This window comes from Thrips palmi, unplaced genomic scaffold (genome assembly GCF_012932325.1).
Source record: "Thrips palmi isolate BJ-2018 unplaced genomic scaffold, TpBJ-2018v1 HiC_scaffold_16, whole genome shotgun sequence".
Lineage (NCBI taxonomy): Eukaryota > Metazoa > Arthropoda > Insecta > Thysanoptera > Thripidae > Thrips > Thrips palmi.
In genome coordinates, this window is record NW_023144625.1 from 1,853,168 (window position 1) to 1,871,426 (window position 18,259).

The 18,259-nt window shown below is 45.5% G+C and overlaps 1 protein-coding gene across 1 annotated transcript in view; it reads left to right on the plus strand.

Annotated features, from left to right (window-relative positions):
• Positions 1–6,456: 6,456 nt before the first annotated feature.
• The window catches only part of LOC117642386 (CLIP domain-containing serine protease 14D-like), a 58,595-nt gene continuing 46,792 nt past the window's right edge, over positions 6,457–18,259 (plus strand). The window contains exon 1 of the mRNA XM_034380491.1: positions 6,457–6,606. The gene's annotated coding sequence lies outside the window, so the exon portion shown is untranslated. The remainder of the gene's footprint in view (positions 6,607–18,259) is intronic.

The window sequence follows — 18,259 nt, forward strand, 5'->3', positions numbered from 1 at the left end:
CGAAAACTTGATCGGACGTTCAAATAGTGGTGATTTGCGGCATCAGCGACCCAAAAAACATCGGAAATGATGTAGATCTTGAAACGGAGAGTCCACTCCAAAACTCGCTCTTTAAGGCCCAAAAAGCAGGAAAACAAGTGGAAAAAACTCAACTTTGAAGCCCCATTTGACCCTCTAGATATATATTGTTGCACCAACTTTGATGGCCCATCTTAATCTAGTATGAAAACGAACGATTTCCCAAAGTTTGGTCGAAATCGGAGTGTATGACCTAAAAACGTTCCCTTGTAAGACGCACTGTTAGGTCGAGGGTTACATCTTTGTACTAAGATCGTATCGGCCCAGATGCAACAACATCATACGCGCCACATGAACAACAGTAGTGCGAGTGAGTGGCCTTGCGCCTGGGAGCTGCAGCCTTGCACACGTTGCGGCCGGCCCCCCACCACCTACAGCCACCCGAGAGGCCTCCCCCACCCCTCCCCTAGTGCTACATCCGTGCACTGGTGCTTCCAGTCAACATGTACACGCTATGTTCCTGACGGCAAAAGGAAATTCTCATACTCGCACCTGGGCGGCCGATCATTGCCTGTCCTCTCTCCTCCTACTCCCCCTTCACTTCTATTCCTCCCTTAACGGGATTGAAGTGTTCGCTGGGCCGGGAGTTGAACCCAGCACCTTGCTTCTACGAGCCCACACGCCTATCCACCAGACCAACACGCCATGTGCGGGAGGGCGGCTCGGCTGTTGACTACAAGCTGCCGGGCCAGCGCGTCTGGAGCTGGGGTGCGCGTGGAGGCGGGGGACAACCCCACTCCGCCCGCCGCGAGCCTGGAGCTAGGGTGCGCGGGGCGTGGGGAGGCGGGAAACACCCCCACCAAGGCCCCACCACGCCGCCAAGCTCCCTAACCTGTGCACGGTTGGACACGACGGACATGTAACACCCCAGGAATGATCTTGCTCCACGATAGCCACTTGGACGCCTCGCGCATAATTTTGGGCCGAACGTGGTACATCTTTTTCATACATCATAGGGTGGATTTAACCCTCGACTTAACAGTGCGCGTCCTTCTAGGTGAAATTGCGATCGGCGAGTTGTGGGTGCCAGCCGGACGGAGTGGCATTTTCCCCCATCCACTCACTGCAGGCCTTATGGGAAATGCGTTTTGCGCGTTAAGCGGGCAAAAGGTTGAGAAAAAGTAAATTCTGATATTTTTTCGCTTTCCAATTATTAAAATGACGAATCGTTTGACTCTTAAACGAAGAAAATCGATCGGGCAGTTTTCGCTGTTATTTAAAGTTGTATGTCACTCAATCACTCAGTCGTGTGGAGGGGAGTATCTTTTTGGCCCGTCCCGTTCCTTTTTTGTAAAAAAATGACGGAGGGACGGGCATATAGTATGATCCCTGCTGTGCGTGCGTCCGTCCGTCCGTCCGTCCGTCGTCCGTCCGTCCGTCCGTCCGTCCGTCCGAGGACTTCCCGTGGTCCGATCTTGACCAAATTTGGTATGCAGCCTCCTTGGGTGACCCTAAGAACCGCCCGGTGGCAGCAAATCCGATCCGAGCCCCGGGGGCGCTGTTGCAGGTGCATCATGGTCTACATGGGGTCGAGGAGGATCTCGGCAACGGATGCAGCTAGGAGGGCGTGTAGGGGTATTTTTGGAATCGGGGCGACGAGAAAAAAACAATGGTGCCAGTTTCGAGCGAATCGGAGAAGTTCGGACCCGGGTTCAAATCCCAGCGGGGTATTTTTTGAACATTCTTTTTATTCGAGTTTTTGCATTGTTTCTGATGTTTTTAAGGGTGCTGATGACGAAAATGACATTAATTTTAACCCCAGATTCAGGTTTTAATTCCGTCGGGGTCAAACATAGATGAAATTCGTACGTTTCTTAATGTACGGGACGGGCCAAAGTTGCCGATGTATATCGCTACTTTTCCTGTTATTGGGACTCGCTACGCTCGATGGGGGGCTCCGCCCACCACACCCCCCGGTGCGGGCCTTCGGCCCGCTGAGCCTCGCCCGGTTTTGGCAGGTTTCACTGTAATCTGTAACCTTGCCATCCTAACTGTTACTGTTTTATTTTGCTAAAGGAGGTTTTTGGGACTGCTAAGTGCTTTTTAGTCTGTCGCTTCGAGGAGAAAGAATTGCCAGTGTCCATCTGTGCTTGTCATGAGTTGATTGTTTTAGGTGTTTTACGGAGGAAAGCGCTTACAGCCTTTAGCAGTAACCTAACCCACCTTAGGGTTTTTTCTCAGTTAGCTTCGTACGGATAAATCGGCACCCCTTGCATGCAGGCAACCCGTAACATACGCCGTAAAATGTTAAAAAGGAAAAGCTGTACGTGAATATATCGAGAAAAGAATTACCGATGATAAGTTTTATGGCCTTTATTATGAGCAGTCGCACGCAACGTTGCAAACACTACGCCTGCGAGGTAGGCAACCAATGGATTAAATCTCGAGAACAATCAGAAAACATTAAATAAATTAAAGCTTGGTTCTGATTTCTTCTCAAAATAGGGAAACCTTTACCTCGCAAAACTCATCCAAAGTCCATTTTGCATAAGGAGTGAGGACCCCCGGCAGGTAGGCAACCAGCACGACCCGCGATCTTGAGAACCGTTTGGATGCCAAAAACGTCATAAAAGCAAAAACGTTGCTCGTCGAAAATAAGGCTCAGAGTTTGCAATGATGACGCACTTCCAAAGTCATCTTCTTCGAAAAATCTGCGTCAGAAGCAAAAACAAAGAAACTTTTTGCTATTTTGAACGACAAATGGCAGAAATCTCGAGAATGGCACGTCGGATCGAGACGAGAGATGGCTCAACGGATAGGAAATTAAATTTGAGGGATACCGTACGCTTTAAAGACCTATCTAGGACGTGTCCTTCTTGGTGAAAGTTTGATCGGCGTTCCTAGGGGACAAATTTTCTGCCGTTTTTGAACGACAAAAGGCCTAAATCTCAGGAATGGGATGTCAGATCGGGACGAGAGATGGCTCAATAGATAGGAATTAAATTTGAGGCGTACCGTACGCTTTGATGACCCATCTAGGACGTGTCCTTCTTGGTGAAAGTTCGATCGGCGTCCCTGGGCGGCGGGGAATCGCACCTCAAATGCGCAACACAGGCCTTATGGGAGATGGATTTTTCGGGATTTTGAAGGGGAAGGGGCGAGAAATTGTCTGATTTAAGATATTATCGCTCCCCAATTGTCGAAGAGACGAATCGAATGGTGTTTGAACGAAGAAAATCGGTCGGGCGGTTCGGGCTGTGCCTTTTTATCGCCAGTCAGTCAGTCAGTCATCTTCCGGTTTTGGGGTATTTGGCCCGTCCCGTTTATTTTTTGTAAAAAAAATGACGGAGGGACGGGCATATAGTATGACTCGCTACGCTCGCTGGGGGGCTCCGCCCCCCAGACCCCTCGTGCGTGCCTTCGGCCCGCTGGGTGGGGTCCGGCTAGCGGCAGTAGGAGTTGGCCGCCTGTTCATCGGGCGGTGTACGCCACCGCGGTCAACTCAGAAGCTGTCTTCTACACAATTCCTCGTGAGTTGTGAGTATTTTTGAAAAGGGGTGACAGCGAGGCAAAACGTCGTAAGTCGGGCTCCCCTGGCATCGTTGTCCTGGCCGCGCAGTCAGCAGCTGATGTGAAATCACTTTGCCGTGTTCAGGAACAGCATTTCCTGTCATCTAGCCTGAATCGCACTGCTCAACAATTACAGCGAAAGGTAGTGATGGCTAGCGGGGTCACGAAGGCAGCAGCTTTTTATTCATAAGCAGCAGAGTACAAAGTAGCCTTCTCCGTCGGTCCTTAAGAGAAGATATCTTTTATGGATTTTTTGATTTTGACAAAAGTACTAATGCGCACCCCTCAAGTTATATGGCTATGTATCAAAAGGAAAACTGGACCCTGACTCTCATAAGAAGTGGCCAACAGTCTAAAATTCTACCCTATAAGTTGTCTGTAAAATATTGTCCCGCCTGAAAAGTAGGGAACCCAAAAAATCATTGGAACTATTGGTCCAGAAAGCATTACAAGCGAGAATACACCTTTGCCACCATGAAGACGGACTTTGTGTTTTGATTGCTGAACTTAACCGTTCCAAAATGGTTTGTTTTCTTTTAAAATAGAGCCCCTGGAAAGTAGGCAACCACCATGAGAGACAGTTACCAGGACCGTATCTCTAACCGAAAAGTTGTCAAATCGGAGATGTTTGCTATCCTTGATAAGAAGCAGCCTACACGTAGAGAACCTACCCTTGTTGTCACCTTGTACGGAAAGTGGACGCCCCTGTAACGTATGCAACCAGGGGCAGTCGGAATTTGGATAACCGGTGCTCAAAGTGGCAAAAGTAAAAGAAAGAAAATCCGATGACCTTGTAAAAAAGGGGATCACACAGTGTATTTGTCTGCCCACCCTTGGAAGAAGTCTCGAACATGAAGTGAGCGCCCCTGCAAAGTAGGCATCTTGTGGAATCGTAATCTTTTATCTCTAACCATTGCGCATAGAAGTAATCGACCCAGAAACATTCCTTATCGAAAAGAAGAGTCATATTGAATTTTTCTGACCGCTCTGGACAGCAGTCTTGTGACAAATTGAGTGCCCCTGCCAAGTAGGCAACCAGTGAGAGTGGAAAATTTAGAGAACTGATGGTTCTTGAGATGACGGTCGAAGAACCAAATCCATTTTTTTACAAAATTAAAGTTATCCGACCCGCTTGAAAGAAGTTTCGCATGTGAAGTAAGAGCCCCCGCGAGGTAGGCAACCAGGGGGAGTCGAAATCTCAAGAACCGTTCGTCCTACAGAAAAAGTAATAAGAGCAAAAATGTTCCTCGCGAAAAATGAGGGGTAGCGTACGCTTTGATGAGGTATCTCGGAAGTCGTCTTGTACTCCAAACCAGCCACGGAAAGAAAAAGTAGCGAAAATTCTGCCGCTTTTAAAGGAGGAAAAGGTCAAAGCTGAAGAACGGTGGGTCGCATCGAGACGGGACCAAGTTCAGCAGATAGAAAATTAAATTCGAGGGGCAGCGTACGCTTTGATGACCCATCTAAGACGCATCCTTCTAGGTGAAAGTGCGATCGGCGAGTCGCGGGTGCCGGCCGGGGGGCGCGGCATTTTCCCCCACCCACTCACTGCAGGCCTTATGGGAAATGAGTTTTCCGCGTTTAGCAGGCAAAAGGTTGAGAAAAAGTAAATTCTAGTATTTTTTTGCTTCCCAATTGTTGAAATGACGAATCGTTTGACTCTTCAACGAAGAAAATCGATCGGCCAGTTTTCGCTGTGGTTAAAAGTTGTATGTCACTCAATCAGTCAGTCGTGCGGAGGGGAGTATTTTTTTGGGATCCCTGCTGTGCGTCCGTCCGTCCGTCCGTCCGTCCGTCCGTCCGTCCGTCCGTCCGTCCGAGGACTTCCCGTGGTCCGATCTTGACCAAATTTGGTATGCAGCCTCCATGGGTGACCCTTAGAATCGCCCGGTGGCAGCAAATCCGATCCGAGCCCCGGGGGCGCTGCTGCAGGTGCATCATGGTCTACATGGGGTCGAGGAGGATCTCGGCAACGGATGCAGCTAGGAGGGCATGTAGGGGTATTTTTAGAATCGGGGCGACGAGAGAAAACCAATGGTGCCAGTTTCGAGCGAATCGGAGAACTTCGGACCCGGGTTCAAATCCCAGCAGAGTATTTTTTGAACATTCTTTTTATTCGAGTTTTTGCATTGTTTTTGATGTTTTCGAGGGTGCTGATGACGAAAACGACATTTACTTTAACCCCAGACTCAGATTTAACTCCCGTCAGGGTCAAACATAGGCGAAATTCGTACGTTTCTTAATGTACGGGACGGGCCAAAGTTGCCGATGTATATCGCTACTTTTCCTGTTATTTTGATTAATCCCTGCTGTGCGTCCGTCCGTCCGTCCGTCCGTCCGTCCGTGCGAGGACTTCCCGTGGTCCGATCTTGACCAAATTTAGTATGAAGCCTCCTTGGGTGACCCATAGAACTGCCCGGTGGCAGTAAATTCGATCCGAGCCCCGGGGGCGCTGCTGCAGGTGCATCATGGTCTACATGGGGTCAAGGAGGATCTCGGCAACGAATGCAGCTAGGAGGGCATGTAGGGGTATTTTTGGGATCGGGGCGACAAGAAAAAACCAATGGTGACAGTTTCGAGTGAATCGGAGAAGTTCGGACCCGGGTTCTAATCTCAGCGAGGTATTTTTTTATCATTCTTTTTTATTCGAGTTTTTTGCATTGTTTCTGATGTTTTTGAGGGTGCTGATGACGAAAACGACATTATTTTAACCCCAGACTCAGGTTTTATTCCCATCAGGGTCAAACAAAGGCGAAATTAATACGTTTCTTTAATGTATGGGAGGGGTCAAAGTTGCCGATGTTTATTGCTTCTCTTCCTGTTATTTTTCTACCAACTACTCCTCCCCCCACTCTGATTCCCCTTTCTCTGACTCCGGCTCCTCCCCCTCCTCTTGGTGGCCTCTTCAGCCGCGTTCAGTAGCTTGATGAAGCTTTCGAAAGGAGGGCTTCACAAGGCATTACCAAAGTTAAGAGTGAAAATCCTTCTGGGAATGGCACTGTAGAACAATTCTGCTTGGTAAGTAACAACGTAGTGTCTTGTGTCTAGGTTTTGCATGACATTGAGTATACTGGTGTAGTGCACGACATATTTTGCGAAAACGCACATTTTTTTGCCAAGCTATGCACCAAAAACCACAAACGAATTGGAAGTGTGCCATTTGCCCGTTTGGCCAATATGGCACATTTTAAATGCGTTGAAACAAGAAAATGAACGAGAGAGCCTACTTGTAACTTATTCAAACCCAAGCCCAAACATTGGGAGCTTTATTTCTGAACAGCTCAGACCACTAGTGAAAAGTCATTAATCCCTTGCGTTTCTTGGTTCAAAAGGTGTATGCAATCATTTGATTTCTATCGTTAACATATCATCCCAAAAATATGGTACAGGATTGAAAGTTAAAACTACAAATCTAAGTTCTCCTTCAAGTGAGCTTATTTGATACACATTTTGAAAGCTTCTGACAGCAGTTGGACACAGTTTATGTTAAGTGAGTGTAAAACTCGTCACAGTTCCGTTGACGTAGAGAAGATATTAAGAGTTACGTAAGGTAGGTTTACGCCAGACCGCGTCATGTCGTCAGAGGCTTCGCGATGTCTCGCTGCCTGTGCCTCCAATCCGCGCCTAGCGTACCAACCTTGGCTGGCGTCGCTGGCCTGCCTTCGGAAGGCAATGTCATGTCCATAGTCGGTTACTTCAAACTTGTTGCATGCTGAGGGGCTTCTCCCCACAGACCCCCTTTCATTCTAGATACAGTTGCTTCATCTACAGATAACACGATGAGCCTTTTAAACTTGTCGAGGCTGGTGATATCTGGCCCCCAGACCCCCCTTTCTTCAAGAAAGAATAAATCTGCCTGCAGAAGGCTCCATTTTTCGCCGCTTTGATGGAGTTTTAAGGCCATAATAACAGGTAAAGTAGCGATACACATCGGCAACTTTGACCCGTCCCGTGCATTAAGAAACGTGCGAATTTCGCCTTTGTTTGACACCAACGAGATTTGATCCTGAGTCTGGGGTCAAATAATATGTTATTCGTCATCGCACTCAAAAACATCAGAAACAATGCGAAATCTTGAATAAAAAAATGTCCAAAATATACCCCACTGGTATTTGAACCCGGGTCCAAACGTCTTCGATTCGCTTGATACTAGCACAGTTGACTTTGTCTCGTCGCCCTGATTTCAAAAATACCCCTACATGCCCCTCTAGCTTTACCCGTTGCTGAAATCCTCCGCGACCCCATGTAAACAATGATGCACCTGCAGCAGCGCCCCTTGGGCTAGGATCGGATTTGCTGCCGCCGGGCGGACCTAAGGGTCACCCAAGGAGGCTGCATACCAAATTTGTTCAAGATCGGACTACGGGAAGTCCTCGGACGAACGGACAGATGAACGGACAAACGGACGAACGGACGGACGCACAGCCTGCATTATATGCCCGTCCCTCCGTCATTTTTTACAAAAAATAAACGGGACGGGCCAAAAACTGAACCAGTTGAGCAAGGATAGTCAAATTTTGCCCGTGCTGAGCCTAGAAAAGGCTCAGAAATTTTGCAAAATCTCACTAAGATCAGGCAAAGGCGTTCAGATGAAGAAGAGCGGATAGGCGGACAGAAAATACTATTTAACCCCAGTTGTGTAACAGGCTTCGTTGTGTAACAGGCACTTAGCTTATATTTTTACGATGTTTTCTATTTTTCATGATATAAGATAATGTGGCATCACAGATATTAAGATGATGCTTTACATTTTTGATTCCTGTCAACTCAATTTTCTGATCAGCAGACATAGCACATTCTTCTTCTTTACAGTCCTTCTGTGGAATTTATTTATTTTTCACAATACGTTAAATCTGTAAGAAATTTAAGTTTCTGTGCTATAATCTTAGCCGCAACTTAAGACACGGGCACAAGTTAAGGCTGCAACTGAAGTTGAAATTGAAATTTTACATAAGGTGCTTACAGCAGTAATCCAGCACGGGCTCGGGTTTTGATTTCTCGAACTGGTGCGCCGTCAAAGCAAGAGAGCATAATTCACTTTACGAATGGTCTTTTTGTGACCGTCGGTGACATTGATCGCCCCGACGGGTCACTTTCGCAACGTTCCTTGCTATCGGGGTTATTCGGCGCAAACATGACAAGGTTAAGAGGAGAGAGAAACCATAGTTACAGCGTTCCACACTGAGGCAAGCAGGAGATAGCCTTATCACTCGGAGTCACAGCCAAAAAAAGTGAGCCCAGCACAGTAGACCGACTCTCCTTTCTTTAAAAAAACATTTTCCAGTTGTAAAATAATGTAACGAATTATCCCTTATGTCCAACTAAAATAAAGCCGTCAAGCTGTGTTAAAAAAGAATAAAATTGATGTAGTTTGCAGCTGGAGAAACGTATTTTTGGCTGAGCAAAAGCAAAACGAATTACTCGAGTGAAGTTGAAAATACCGTTTTCTGTCTGTGTGCGTGTTTGCGGGTGTATCTGTATGCGCGCACCACGCTTTCAAGGCAAGACCCATCTGACTGAGATTCTGTTGGGTCATAAGATATGAGCCTTGGCTCACCACACGAAAATTCAACTTTTTATCTTAACCAGTTACACTCAGAAAAATGAGCTCTTCTTCCAAGAGCACAGAAACTCTTGAAAAGTACTCTTGTCTCATGATCTTGTCATTAGAGCAAAAACTCTTGGCAATCCGATGGCCAAATGAAAATCAGTATTCGATCCACGGATAGCAGTCTTACCAGTCCGTGAATGAGCCACCTCGGACAGTGGTCGAATCACTCCGATTTTCTGGTCATAAGTACAAAAGTTATCTTAGCACCGTTCTTTCTCCCTCATACGTTTTTTTGATCGCTGATTTCAATGTTGATATAGCGAGATAAAAAATTTTAGCCAGGGGCGGTAAGCGCCCCAAAAAGGGGAGGAACGTTTTCAAAACCAGTGTTCAACGCACATTTTTCACCTGCATGTTTGGTGTTTCGGTCTCTGACTCCAGTTCGGGTATGGCTGTTTCAAATTTTCCCGTCCAGGGGTGTTTAATTTTCAAGAAAGGTGGTAAAATTTTGTTTATGTGTACTAAGTTCGCTTTATTTACCTGCCGTCAGGTTTTTTGGGTCGCTGAATCCGAATCTGGTCGAATTCGCCCTCAGCGCCTCGCCACAAAGTAAATAAGTTCCTGATGGGAAACATCTTGCCCGTATCATGGATAGACTTCCAAAGTACTGCCGTCTATGCCGTTCACATTATGGCTTCGACAGGTTTTAACAGCTCTCGACAGTTTTCAGCTCCTGACAGGCTTTCATAGATCCGGATGGATCATGACTAATGCACCGAGTCTCAACAGACCGTGTCAAATGTTCAAAAGCATCGGCGTCAGGTTCCGGCGGTTTTGGCGCTGTTTTGTTTAGGAAGTGCCTTTTTTAAAAATTTACCTTTATTTTTGCTTTTATTTATATTCTTACTCCATCTCCTTCCCCCTACCCCAACCTTCACACCTTAAAAAAGTTTCTTTGGTGCTAATTGACCATCGAGAGCTGCTACGGTTATTTATATTTTGTCGGACATAGCCAATTATGGAATAAAACCCACGCTTTTGAGCGATTTTCCCTGAAAAGCTACAGCAACGACGAGGATTTTCGGTCATAGATTGGAAAGTCGGGCACGGACGGCAAAAAACTCAACGCGATTGTTTAGGGGGCACTTGGGGGAAGTGGGACGACCGCGTTTTATTATGGTCTAAAGTAAGGGAGAGTAAGGTAATTCCGGACACGGGGTGATTTCGGACACACCTGATTTTCACTGGGTTTGAGTGCAGATAACTCAAAAGCCCGCCTAAAAGAGTAAGATAATCAGTTAAAAATGATAATTCCAAATCGCCAAGGTAGTAAGTCAAACCGTTTGACTGTGGTCGCTTCACAAAATTTAAATACCATCAAAAATAGGCAAAAGCTGCATCTTTCCCTCGTATTCACTGTAAAAAATCATGGGTAAATTTACCCGTGCACTGCACTGATAAATTTTGCGCTATGGCCTGAGAAAATTTTTTCTCACGTAATGGATGCGCAGAGCTAAACTAACTATGTGGCTGGAAAAATTTATCCACTGACAGTGTGGGGAAATTTATGAGTCACAAAAGTAAATTTACTCTTTGGGAAGATAAACTGATTTCACTTGCCACGACAGTAAAATTACCCTAGCAAGTCAGGATAAATTTCTACACCTGGAGTGGCCGACCATCTTTCCCGCGCCACAGGGGCAAATTTCCTCGCGCCTCTGCTCGGCCAGTCCGGCCGGAAGAGTACAGAGCTCGCAGCGGATTGCCTGAAGGATGTCTTGTGGCGCAGTGGATAGCGTGGTGTGGTTTGAATCACAAGGTTGATGGTTCGACTCACATTGAAGTCAATAACGTGGGCAAGGTTTAGTCACCCTAACATGGTTTTAGCCACTGGCGCAAGCCAGCAGGGTAATTTTACCCCTGTGGCATGAGTTATTTTGGGTCGGTAGAAATTTACCCCTGTGGCTCGGGAAAGATACACCCTCAGTCCATGTGCGTAAATTTCACAAGAAATGGGTGAAGAAATTTCTTACGTCATGTACTGATCTATTTACCTATACATTACATGAGAAATAACTACCGCTTGATGATGGACCAAGCGTTGCCCGGTCCAAATGCGTAAATTTTCCCCCGGGATTTTTTACAGTGTTTTCATGTACTTATCGTACCTCACCGTGAAGTTCAGTCCGATGACTAAAATTATATCATATTATATGATCATTGGACTTTACTTTGGCGTTTTGGGAGTGCTCGTACGGCTCGCCGTTTTCTTACAATTGAACATGAAATGTTTTCACTACCTGTGGGGTAAATCCGGACAAGAGGGGCTATTTTATTCAATTTCCCGCATAATGTTAAGGTAATGGGTTCAAAATTGTGAACATGCATCCCCACCATTCAGAAGGATAAATAAATAGCGAAAAATAGCATTGCAGCTATGTTTAAGAGCTTTACTTAAGACAGTGTTGCCAATTAAGGGGTTTTGATAGAAAATTTCCCTTAAAATATGCTTTGAGTAATAATCAAACACTTCAGTTCGCAGCAAATGTCCTTGAATGCCTTCTAAAAGCATGCCTTACATCAAAACAAGCGAAAGTCAGCTCGAGTAGTGTCAAATTTTAAGGTCGTCCGGAATTGCCCCATAGGTCGTCCGGAATTACCCCAGCCTATGGTAATTCCGGACACGTGCAGAGCTCTTGTTGGTCGCCTATATCTCCCGAACCGTTGCTGAGATTTGGCTTTCATGTATATCATTTTGAAGGTAAAAGGTCTATACTTTACTCTTCTGTGATAACATTTGACCCAAGAAGCATATTCAAGCTCAAAAACCAAAAAAAAAGCGTTCGGAATTACCCAACTCTCCCTTAGATTCCCGTTTTTTTTTTATAAAATTTAGTAAAACTTGTAAATGTTTCGAAAACCTGACTTTTCCAACGTATGGAAGGTTTGTAAAGCAATGCCCACTGAGGTATTTCATTGAGGACAAGCCACAGTATCTGAAGAAAGATTTTGGCACCTTAAATTAACTCTTGAGCTCTACGGGCCATGGTCAATTTCCTTCAAAATACATCCATGAGAAACGCTGCAGTTAAAGTTCTGTGTTTGCTATTCTTTGTACGCGAACTTGATAAGACTGGAGGCTAAACCCACGTTAGGGTGGTCCACATTTTTTAAAAGTTCCAAAAATTCAGGAGCGCTGTCCAGATTCTGAAAGAAGATGGAAAATCATGAATTTTGGTACAAACATGATAAGATTTGGACCATTCTTAGAGGCCAATCAAAGCGCCTGAACTTTGAAGAAAAATTGAAAATGTACTGGTTTTGTAAAATCGATGCTGTTTCGAGAGTCTGTGTCCGATTTTTAATTGCAAAACAGTCATCTTTTTGGAAAAGTGCGCTCTACTTGATGATGTACAAACTATGACGATACGACGCATTGCACAGTTTCCAGGGGTGTAAAATCCCGTCTTTAACCCCAAAATACGCCATGTTCCTGTGTTTCGAATGTGTTTGAGTCGTCCGATCGGATTTTAAGGGTCTTCATTCGACGCGCCTGATCAAGACCTTTCGAAAAATGTCAAGAGCGTCAAAATCGGTTGGTTTGCCTACTGTACAGGGGCAAAAAACCACTAAAATTCGCTGAAAAAGTGCACTTTTGTGAGACAGAGTATCTTATTTGGCATTGGGTCAGATTTCTTGTGGTGCCATTTGACGCGCCTGGTCAAAAACTTTCTATTACCGTCTCAAGCGTATGAATCCGGTGGGTTACCGACCCTACAAGCAAAAAATGTCGATTGTCGAAAAAGTGGTCTGTAGGATAGGCAACTCACTGGGCTCAGACGCCCAAAACGGTACTCGAAAGTTTTTGACCAGGCGCGTCAAATGGCACCACAAGAATTCCGACCCGATGTCAAACAAGATACTCCTTATCACAAAAGTTCACTTTTTAAGCGAATATCAGTGTTTTTTTGCCCCTGTACAGGAGGCAATCCAATCGATTGTGACGCCCAAGACATTTTTCGAAAGGTCCTGATCAGGCGCGTTGAATGGTGACCCTAGAATTCTGATCGGACGACTCAAACACATTCGAAACACAGGAACATGGCGTATTTAGGGGCTTAAAACGGGATTTTACGCCCCTGGAAACTAGGCAATGCGTCGTATCGTCATAGTATGTACATCATCAAATAGAGCGCACTTTTCTTAAAGGATAGCCGTTTTGCAATCGAAAATCGGACGCAGACTCTCGAAACAGCATCGATTTTACTAAACCAGTACATTTTCAATTTTTTTTTTGAGTTCAGGTGCTTTGATGGACCCCTAAGAATGGTCCAAATCTTATCATATTTAGACCAAAATTCATGAATTTCCTCCTTATTTCAGAATCTGGACGGCGCTCCTCAAGTTTTGGAACTTTTAAAAAATGTGGACCACCCTAACCCACGTGGATTATCGATGCGTGGGGTGTTTACAACACGGTTAAGTGTTGAAACATATCAGAATCCTTCCTTTGTGAAATACCCTTCTGACCAGAAATTCGAGGTGATTCGACCACTCTGCCTCGGCTATTCTATTCTCTGAGAGAAACCGGTGTTGCGGGGACTCGTGTATATCGACGTGTGGGAGCCGATGGGTAATTCCACACCAACTTGAACACTCATAAACCTGACGTCGTCCGATGACAACCAAATTTGGTATATCGCCAGTAAATAGTGTCTAGAATGACCCCCTAAAATGGTCTTGACTAATATGCAATAGTTCCGGAGCAACATGTCCTCCACATCGAGGACTCCGTAGCCCAGTGGTCATAGGCACTGGCCAGCAACACAACTGTCCGTGGATCGAATACTCAAGAAAGTTTCTTTTGACTGAGAGGCAGCCTGTTACTTGAACTTCCAACGAGAGATTTTGGATCATGACGGCAGCAAGAGCTAAACTCTCGACACAGAAGCTGTTTTTGCAAGAGCTAAAACACCCGTCTTACAGCTCGAAATACTCTTGTCACAAGTGCAAAACGCTTATCACGAGATCATTTGTTATTTGCTGCCCCCAAGAGCATTTTACTCTTGCGACGATGGAAATGATCTTGTGATCAGATCCCTTTTTTCTGGGTTAAAGTCACGCCACCCGAAAAACATTTTAAGGTACGGCAGAACGAAGACAACTTTTGTGCGAGTAAAAATGTTCTCCCAGTGTCCCGAAAATTTTTGAGGTTGCTGAAAACGTAAACGAAATCAACTTTGACCCCCGACCTAGGTTTATATCAAAACGGAGTAGATTTGGAATAAAAAAATCTATTCTTAGCACTGTCAACATGCACTTCGTCCTGCGAGCCCTCTGGCCCTGACAACATACCCAAAGGGGATATATTCAATTACTCGCGACGCTCGCTGGGGGCTCCGCACAGTGGGGCAGAAACAGAAAAAGTCGCACAAATTTATTTTCGTCACCAAATCTTGTGTAAAGTGTATTAAGGGGTCGCTGAATTCATTCCTGACAAGATTTGAACGTGAAAGGCACCCTAAGAGGCAGAGCCAGGTGCGTTAAGGGGGGTAAAACGAACCTTATTGCTGAATTCTATCGAAACTTTGGATATGAGGGTTTCATTGAAAGTGAAAATCATTTCTGTGGAGATAAGATGACAAAAGATAAACCCAGGGGACGACCTAACGCACCTCTTGTGCCACCTTTTGATACTCGCTGCACCCGAGGCCTGTGAAACGATGCATGTGTTGGCGTAACAGCATGACCAGGGATGTTGTATCGAGCAGCTCCGGACAAAAAAAAACACTTGGCCGGGGACCACCTTAGATCTGGCTCCCTCCCGTTTTTTTTGGTTCCTCTAGTGAACACGAATTGCCGAAACACAAATTGGGCTGGATCCAACACCGATTGGCTTTTTGGTAGAGGTCAAAAACCCCTAAAAATGGCTGTTTTTGAGGGTTTGGGGCTTTTTGGGATCCTGGAACCTGCTCGCCAAAAAATCTACCAAAGTGTTGTTTCAAAAAAGAAAAAAGTGCGCTCTTTCGAATGCCTAGTCGCGCAAGGCTCTACGGCGTCGAGTTTGGACGCTACGGGCTCTCAAAGTTGCTCAATTTCACTATTTTTACCAAAGATTTGAGCGTATCAGGGCCGTTCCAAGCAGACCATCGGCGATTTCGCTCCTCTTTGGCTTAAATGGTGCCTAGCCATAGGTAAACACCCCCAAAAAATTTCAGCCATCTCGGGCAATTATTAGAGGAGCTGTGAACAATTGAAGTTTTGGGTCATTTTACCACTAAACTTAGGTAGTTTTGGGTCCAGAAAAAACATTTTTTTCACCTATCTCTATGTGATCAGCACCTCTTGAAACGTCTTTAAAACATGTCGCCTTAAAACATTTTTTCGACGAAAATAGTGACAACTTTCCCCGAAAAAAATGTTTTGAGGCAACATGTTTAAAATACGTTTTAAGAGGTGCTGATCAAATAGAGATAGGTGAAAAAAATGTTTTTTCTGGACCCAAAACTACCTTAGTTCAGTGGTAAAATGACCCAAAACTAAAATTGTTCACAGCTCCTCTAATAATTGCCCGAGATGGCAGAAATTTTTTTGGGTGTTAACCTATGGCTAGGCACCATTTGAGCCAAAAAGGAGCGAAATCGCCGATGGTCTGCTTGGAACGGCCCTGATACGCTCAAATCTTTGGTAAAAATAGTGAAATTCAGCAACTTTGAGAGCCCGTAGCGTCCAAACTCGACGCCGTAGAGCCTTGCGCGACCCGGCATTCGAAAGAGCGCACTTTTTTCTTTCGGAAACAACACTTTGGTAGATTTTTGGCGAGCAGGTTCCAGGATCCCAAAAAGCTCCAAACCCACAAAAACAGCCATTTTTAGGGGTTTTTGACCTCTACAAAAAAGCCAATCGGTGTTGGATCCAGCCCAATTTGTGTTTCGGCAATTCGTGTTCACTAGAGGAACCAAAATAACCGGGAGGGAGCCAGATCTGAAAGGGTCACCGGCCAAGTGTTTTTTTTTGTCTGGAGCTGCTCATCACTATCGGTGGCAGCCCGAAACGATGTCTGGTGTGGCACAGTGTTTGGCAGAGCTGGCTGAAGTAGTCAGCGCGCATAGCGCCTCTGCCTTCCTCTGCCAAGGGCGTGGCGCGGTGGTGGTGGCGGCGTGGCGCTGCGAGACGAAGTCGCATGTATGACGTCGATTTAAAGGAAAACGGCATCGAACGGCATCGCTGGACGAAATGGACATGAAAGTGGGGTCACCATACTATCTCACCACGGTGCCCGACCGGTTCGCAACTGTTCCCAACTCGACTTATCTCTCGTCAAAAAAGTCGCAGACGACGATTTTTGCAAACATTTGAAGATCCGCAGTTTCCACAATTTCGTTTGAAACCAATGCCAATGAATAGACTGGACTGCTTGATTTTTTGCCCTTCCAAAAACATAAAAAACATGTTGTTTTGCTCGGCAACAGCGATAGGAGTGGCCTTTTTTACGCGAACCCCGCCAAATTTATCATTATCTTGCGAATTTGCCCTACTTTCAAGGCCCTAAACGGCAAGAAGTAATTATTTGAGGTGCAAAACATCTCCGTAACTGTATACAATGGTCCTTCCTGAGTTCAAAAACGTCGGTCCCATCCCTCTAGGACAAAAACGGCGAAATCGGACTAACGTGCTACTTTTTCTGGTTTCGCCCCACTGGGCTCCGCCCCCCAGAGCCCCGCATGTGTGGGGCGCCTACCGAAGTATTTAAAGTGAGTCCGTGGTGACTTTTAGGATTTTTCCTGATTTTTCCACAAAATTTAGAATAGAATGAATAAAAAAAACCGCAAGTCTCTACGACCAATCCTTGACCCCAAACATTTCTATGAGTGAGTCAGTCAGTCGGATTGGGGCTAAATAAGTTCTTGATTGGTTGAAGATTTTTCGGACGTTGCCGCTGACGGGGAACCGATTGCGGCACACTTTCGGAAATGTCTTGACCAGGCCTACCGATAGGACCCAAACCATTTCTATGAGTGAGTGAGTCAGTCAGTCAGTCGGATTGGGGCTACATTGGTTCTTGATTTTAAAAAAATTATGTCTCGACTTCCCTTTGTGTTGATTTCCACCCCAACGCCCAGCGAAAAGCCTGCCGAAGGCAGGTAAGATCCGCTGGCCAAAGCCAACGTGTGAATTGTTGGAAATGGCGCAGCGTCACAAAGCCTGCACTGCAAGAAAAAGTGTAATTTGTACAACAAATGAACAACAAAAATGGTACAATATGAGAACAACAGGGATTGAAGAAAGTACAATTAGAATTGTACACACCTTAACGAGGCCTGGACTGCCCAGCATTCGTCATGCCGCCAGCTCCATTCTTCTTTGTACAACAATTGTGGTACGTTGAAAGTACAATACATCCTTGATTTAAAAGAATTGCTAGGAATTTGTGAACTTTTGCTGTGGTATTTTCTTGCAGTGAGCAGCTACAGACAAAAAAAAAACAATGGCCAGGGACCTCATCAGATAGAGCTCCCTCCCGGTTTTTTTTTTTAAATTCCTCTAGTGAAAACGAATTGCCAAAACACAAATCGGGCTGGATCCAACACCAATTTGCTTTTTGGTAGAGCGATGGGTCCTATGAACAAAGACCGTTGTCTTTTGGGTCGCTCGAACAAAGACCGATCTCTATTTCGGCCGTTTCTGCATTCTCCGCTTTTTTATCTTGTGGTTTTCGCAACAGACATCCAACTCAAGAAATAGTTTGCAGGTTTTGTTTAAAACATATTAGAGAATGATTATTTAAAACTCATTTGTGTGAAATCAAAACGTATAGGTTGTTCTGGGACTTCAAAATGAACGCATTGAGAGGTTAGGAAATGGAGATCGGTCTTTGTTCGAGCGACCCAAAGGAGATCGGACTTTGTTCAAGCGACCCAAAGGACATCGGTCTTTGTTCATAGGGCCCATCGAAAGGTCAAAATCCCCAAAAAATTGCTGTTTTTGGAGGTTTGGGGCTTTTTGGGATCCCGGCACCTGCTGGCTAAAAAAATCTAGCAATTTGTCGTTTCCGGAAGAGAAAAGAGCGCTCTTTTGAATTGCAGGTCGCGCGAGGCTCTGCGACGCACAGTGGGCGGA